Below are 6,886 nucleotides of genomic sequence, written 5' to 3'. Positions count from 1 at the left end.
GAGTGCAATGGCGTGATCTCAGCTCACTGCAACTTCCGCCTCCTGGGTTCAAGCAATTCTCCTGCCTCAGCCTCCTGAGTAGCTGGGATTACAGGCACAAGCCACCACATCAGGCTAATTTTTGTATTTTTAGTAGTGACGGGGTTTTGCCATGTTGGCCAGGCTGGTCTCGAATTCCTGACCTCAGGTGATCCACCAACCTTGGCCTTCCAAAGTGTTGGGATTATAGGCATGAGCCACTGCTGCCAGCCAATAAAATTCTTAAAGGTTATTTTGTTTATTGTTCCGAATGCTGATACAAAAAAAAATTCTACAAAGATTAGAATTATATCTAATTTTTATTTTTGGTTTATAATTTAAAAAAGTATTTGCTCAAAAAGAATATGATTATCTTAAATGTATTTGGCTACTGCATATTATCCTAATATTTTATTTTATTTTATTCTTGGTTTTTGAGACAGGGTCTCACTCTGTGGCTCAGGATGGAGTGCAGTGGTGCAATCATAGCTCACTGTAACCTCAAACTCCTGGGCTCAAGTGATCTTCCCACCTTAGCCTCCTGAATAGCTGGAACTACGGATGTGTGCCACCACACCTGGCTAAGTTTAAAAAAAAACTTTTGTAGTCTAAAACTCCTGGCCTCAAGCAATCTTCCCATTTTGACCCCTCAATGTGCTGGGATTACAGGCATGAGCTACGATGTCTGGCCCTTAATATTTGTATTGACTGTTCACCTATTTCCCTATTTATTAATAACTTTTTGTAAGTTCCTATGTTTGTACATAAAATTAGATACTTTCATAATCCCCATTAAGTATTGTAGCGTTTAACTGCTGCCATAATAAATATATATTTATACTTCAAATGACTGAAACATTTTGAAATATAAGGCATATAGGGAGGTTTTCACCCCAGTTGACATCTAGAGTGCTTACCTATATTTGAAACGCTTCGATATTAAAAATAAACCTAAATTATATCCTTTGTTCATATTACCGACAGTTTGGTACTGATTATATATGATGATAACATATAAGATCACGTCTTGCACCAGTTCTGGGATGGCAGAAGTAATGTTGAGGTAGACATTTGGTGAGAGCAGATTTTGGGCAAATATTAAGGCCAAAGCTAACTTTCTTTACTTTCCTCTTTCTTTCTTTCCTTTCTTCCCTTTCTTTCCTTTCTCTCTTTCTTCTTTCTTTCTTTCTTGCTGACAGACTCTCGCTCTGTCACCTGGGCTGGAGTGCAGTGGCACGATCTCACTGCAACCTCCACCTCCCGGGTTCAAGTGATTCTCCTGCCTCAGCCTCCTAAGTAGCTGGGATTACAGGCGCCCGCCACCGTGCCCAGCTAATTTTTATATTTTTAGTAAAGATGGGGTTTCACCATGTTGGCCAGGCTGGTCTTGATTTCCTAGCCTCAAGTGATCCAGCCGCCTTGGCCTCCCAAAGTGTTGGAATTATGGGCGTGGGCCACCGCGCCCGGCTCCAAAGCTAACTTTCAATGCATCCCTACAGCTGACTCTTACTTTTTCCCCTGCTCCAGAACTGTCCTAGATGATGTGACTTAGAAAGTGTCTGGGATGATTTTAATCCATAAGAGCACACAGAGGAACATTATAACATCCTGCTTCATTTGGCTTCACTTCCACACAGCATCCCGTGCCTTCACTAATACCACCCCCACCCCTGCCCCAGAAGACATAAATCTCTTCCTTTTGTGAGCTGGGTCCTTTTAAAATTACTAGGGTGGGCAAGTTAAGTGGAGAGTGCACCTGCAGTGAAAAAAGGGAGATAACTGAAAAAAGAAAGAATCTTTCATCTTTTTTGTGATGATTGGATTTTCATGCTGTTGTGTGAGATGTGCCTCCCTCAAACCTTGTCATGACATCTTGGCACATTACCCATCTGATGTGAAAAAAAAAAAAAAAAAGAAAGAAAGAACTTGACCAGGAGACCGAATATAAGAAGAGCCAGAGAGGACCATGGTTTTCTTTAGAGAAGAAGAGGCTGCAGAGGTGAAGCATCACTGGAATCATTAAATGATTGTTGGAGGTTATGCATTGTTTCTAATTTCCCCTAAGTATAGATGTAAAAATTGCAGGAAACCACTCTTGGATGGAAGAAGCTACATTAAATGTTGGAGAAAGTTGCTGAGGCAGGATCTCAAGAGTCGAGTGGAAGAAGAACCAGTGGAGCAATGATGTCCTCGGAAACCAGCAAACATACTACGCAGACTTTCCAGTTTTAATGCTCTTTATGGTTTTGTAAAAAGTAAGAACAGCCTTTCTCTAACAAGGGATATCCTGAAAAAGAGATGGGCTGCCCTCAAATTTCTGGTTGTCTATTGCGGATTAGAAGGAAGGCCAGCTAAACACAGTGCAGTATCCTAGATTGGATCCTGCAATAGAAAAAGGACATTAGTGGAAAAACTAGTGAAATCTAAGTCTGGAGTTTAGATAATGGCAACGTATCAGTGTTAGTTTCTTGGTTTTGAAAATGTACCAGGATAGGCCGGGCGTGGTGGCTCACACTTGTAATCCCAGCACTTTGGGAGGCCGAGGCTGGCGGATCACCTGAGGTCAGGAGTTCAAGACCAGCCTGACCAATATGGTGAAACCCCATCTCTACTAAAAATACAAAAGTTAGCTGGGTGTGGTGGCACACACCTGTAATCCCAGCTACTTGGGAGGCTGAGGCAGGAGAATCACTTGAACCTGGGAGGCAGAGATTGCAGTGAGCTGAGATCGCACCACTGCACTCCAGCCTGGGTGACAGAGTGAGACTGTTTCTCAAAAAAGAAAAAGAAAGAGAAAGAAAGAAAAGAAGGAAGGAAGGAAGGAAAGAAAAAGAAAGAAAGAAGAAAAAGAAAGAAAGAAAGAAAGAAAGAAAGAAAGAAAGAAAGAAAGAAAATGTACCAGGATAATATAATGTGTTAACCTTTGTGAAAACTGGATGGGAATATATGAGAATTCTCTGTACTATCTCTGCAAATTTTTTGCAAATCTAAATTTATTCCAAAAGTGAAAAACAAACAAAAAGAAAACACCTAAAACTGAGGGAAAATAAGAAGGCATGAATTTGAAAGCAGGCTAGTGGGTTTTTATAGGCAGGCATTTCCTTCAGGGCTAGGCAGAGCCCACAGAGAAGGTTAAATGGGAAGAACGTAATGACTACTCCAAATATGGACTAGAAAGTAAAGTAATGAAACACAACTGAGGGAAAATAAGTGCAGGATAGACTCACATCAGGATACTTCGTGTAAATTTTGAGAAAATGATCTCAATGTATATTATATGTATATTATATGTATATTATAATGAGATAGCAATGGTCTAATACAAACTCATTCTGTCACACAGATTATCCTTTAGTGTTTAGCCAATGTTCGATTCACATGGAATTGACATCTGCCATCTTTGGTGAGAGTTATAAGGAACCAGATATTTTTTTTTTTCTCCCTTCCTCCATGAAGATGTGAACTGTGGTTAAACCTTGGTTTTGGAGTGAGATGGCCCAATATTTTTCCTTACCATGTTTTTTCATAGTTTCGAATTCTGCATTAAAAAATTAAACAGCTTAAAAAATGAACAAGTAAAATTATATCAAACTAAAAATCTTCCACATAATGAACTAAATAATCAACAAAATGAAAAGGCTACCCATAGAATGGGAGAAAATACTTGCAAACTATATAGCTGATAAAAGGTACTATGGTCTTAATGTTTGTGTCCCCCCAAATTCATATATTGAAGCCTAATCCCCAATGTGACAGTGTTTCCATTAGGGCAGAGCCCTAATGAATGGTATTAGTGGCCCTATAATGATATTCCCCAAATTCCCTTTGTATGTACTCCATGTGCTTACTCGATTATCCTATTCTAGTGCAACCACTTTTTGGAATACTGTATTATCAGGCATTAATACCTTAGCATAGATTTGTTTATCTCATCCTAGGGACTGGTAAATGTTTTATTCATTTATTTATTTATTTTAGGATCTCACTATGCTGCCCAGGCTGGCCTTGAACTCCTGGGCTCAAGGTATCCTCCCACCTCAATTTACCAAGTAGCTGGGACTGTGGGCACATGCCACCATGCCTGGGAAGACTGGTTAGCTTTGATGAGAAATCAGAAAAGACCTTGAGTACCGAGGATGGACTGTGAAAGTGAATGATGAGGTGTAGAACAAAATGGGGAGAGGACACTGGAAATTGCCTCACTTACTTCAGGCTAAGAGTTCTGAAAGCTCCCCTAGCAATTTCAGTCCCTGGGAAGCTTCTGTAAAAATCTTTATTTTAAACTTTTATTTTAGGTTCAGAAGTATATGTGCAGGTTTATTATATAGGTAAATTCATTTCACAAGGGTTTGTTGTACAGATTATTTCATCACCCAAGTGTTAAGCCTAGTACCCAATAGTTACTTTTTATGCTTTTCTCCCTCCTCCTAACCTCCACCCTCAAGTAGACCCCAGTGTCTGTTGTTCCTTCTTTGTGTTCATGAGTTCTCATCATTTAGCTCTCACATATAAGTGACAACATGCAATATTTAGTTTTCTTTTACTGCATTAGTTTGTTAAGGATAATAACCTCCAGCTCCATCCATGTTCCCTCAAAAGACACAATTGCATTCTTTTCTATGGCTGCATAGTATTCTATGGTGTGTAAGTACCATATTTTCTTTATCCAGTCTGACACTGATGGGCATTTGGGTTGATTCCATGTCTTTGCTATTGTGAATAGTGCTGCAATGAACATTCACATGCATGTGTCTTTAGGGTAACATGATTTATATTCCTCTGGGTATATACCCAGTATTGGGATTGCTGGGTTGAATGGTAGTTCTGTTTATATCTCTTTGAGGAATTGCCATACTGCTTTCCACAATGGTTGAACTAATTTACACTTGACCAACAGTGTGTAAGTGTTCCCTTTTCTCCACAACCTCATCAGCATCTGTTATTTTTTGACTTCTTGATAATAGCAATTCTGACTGGGGTGTGAGATAGCATCTCATTGTAATTTTGATTTGCATTTCTCTAATGATCACTGATGTTGAGCTTTTTTGCATATGCTTGTTGGCCGCATGTATGTCTTCTTTTGAAAAGTGTCTGTTCACATCCTTTGCCTACGTTTTAATGGGGTTGTTTGTTTTTCCTCTTGTAAATTTGTTTAAGTTCCTTAGAGATGCTGGGTATTAGGCCTTTGTCAGAGGCAAGGTTTCCAGAATATTTTCCCTCATTCTGTAGGTTGTCTGTTTACTCTGTTGATAGTTTCTTTTGCTGTGCAGAAGCTCTTAAGTTTAATTAGATTCCATTTGTCAATTTTTGCTTTTGTTGCAATTGCTTTTGACATTTTTGTCATGAAATCTTTGTCCATTCCTATGCCCAGGATGGTATTGCCTAGGTTGTCTTCCAGGATTTTTATAGTTTTAGGTTTTATATTTAAGTCTTTAATCCATCTGGACTTGATTTTTATATATGATGTAAGGAAGGGGTCCAGCTTCAATTTCCTGCATATGGATAGCACCATTTATTGAATAGAGAATCTTTTCCCCATTTCTTGTTTCTGTCAGCTTTGTCAAAGATCAGATGGTTGTAGGTGTGCAGCCTTATTTCTGGGCTCTCTATTCTGTTCCATTGGTCTATGTGCCTGTTTTTGTACCAGTACCATGTTGTTTTGGTTACTGTAGCCCTGTAGTATAGTTTGAAATCAGGTAAGTGATGCCTCCAGCTTTGTTTTTTTTTTTTTTTTTTTTTTTGCTTAGGATTGCCTTGGTTACTCAGGCTATTTTTGTTGTTGTTGTTCCATATGAATTTTTAAATAGTCTTTTTCTAGTTCTGTGAAGAATATTGTTGGTAATTTGATAGGAATAGCATTGAATCTGTAAATTGCTTTGGACCATATGGCCATTTTAATGACACTGATTCCTCCTGTCCATGACCATGGAATGTTTAGTCATTTGTTTGTGCTATCTCTGATTTCTTTCAGCAGTGTTTCGTAATTCTCCTTGTAGAGATTTTTCACCTCCCTGGTTAGCTGTATTCCTAGATATGTTATTTTTTTTTGTGGCAATTGTGAATGGAATCGCCTTCCTGATTTGGCTCTCAGCTTGGTTTTTGTTACTGTATAGCAATGCTAGTGATTTTTGTATGTTGATTTTGTATCTTGAAACTCTGCTGAAGTTGTTTATCAGCTGAAGACCATGGGGACTTCCCAATATAGAATCCTGTTGTCTGCCAACAGGGATAGTTTTACTTCTTCTCTTCCTATTTGGATGCCCCTTACTTCTTTTTCTTGCCTGATTGCTCTGTCCAGGACTTCCAATACTGTATTGAATAGGAGTGATGAGAGAGCGCATTCTTGTCTTGTGCTAGTTTTCAAGGGGAATGCTTCCAGCCTTTGTCCATTCAAGTATGATGTTGGCTATGGGTTTGTCATAGATGGCTATCATAATATTTTGAGGTATGTTCCTTCAATACCTAGCTTATTGAGAGTTTTTAATATGAAGGAATGTTGAATTTTATCAAAAGCCTTTTCTGCATCTATTGAGGTAATCGTGTGGTTTTTGTCTTTAGTTCTGTTTATGTGATGAATCACATTTATTGATTTGCCTATGTTGAACCAACCTTGCATCCCTGGTGTTAACAGTGGTGGGTGTCCAGGTTCTTGGCATCTTGAACAAAGAATTGGACAAAATGCACAAATAAGGCAAAGAAGGGATGAAAAGTTTTATTGAAAATGAAAGTACACTCCACAGTGTGGGAGCAGGCCTGAGCACAGGGGCTTAAAGGCCCTGTTACAGAGTTTTTATGAGTTTAAATGCCCTCTACTTGGGGAATGCCCTATGTAAATGAAGAGCATGAAGTGAAGTTACAAAGTCATTTA

At 38.9% G+C, this 6,886-nt stretch overlaps 1 non-coding gene across 1 annotated transcript; it reads left to right on the top strand.

Moving 5' to 3' along the window:
- Positions 1-1,812: 1,812 nt before the first annotated feature.
- On the top strand, positions 1,813-1,913 carry LOC116465133 (small nucleolar RNA U13). The gene has a single exon (XR_004247110.1). It is a non-coding gene; the product is annotated as a small nucleolar RNA U13 (small nucleolar RNA).
- The last annotated feature ends 4,973 nt before the right edge of the window (positions 1,914-6,886 follow it).

This window comes from Hylobates moloch, unplaced genomic scaffold (assembly GCF_009828535.3).
Source record: "Hylobates moloch isolate HMO894 unplaced genomic scaffold, HMol_V3 SCAFFOLD_3289, whole genome shotgun sequence".
NCBI classification, from domain to species: Eukaryota; Metazoa; Chordata; class Mammalia; order Primates; family Hylobatidae; genus Hylobates; species Hylobates moloch.
The sequence above is the reverse complement of the archived record's forward strand: the minus strand, read 5'-3'. Positions and strand labels throughout refer to the sequence as shown.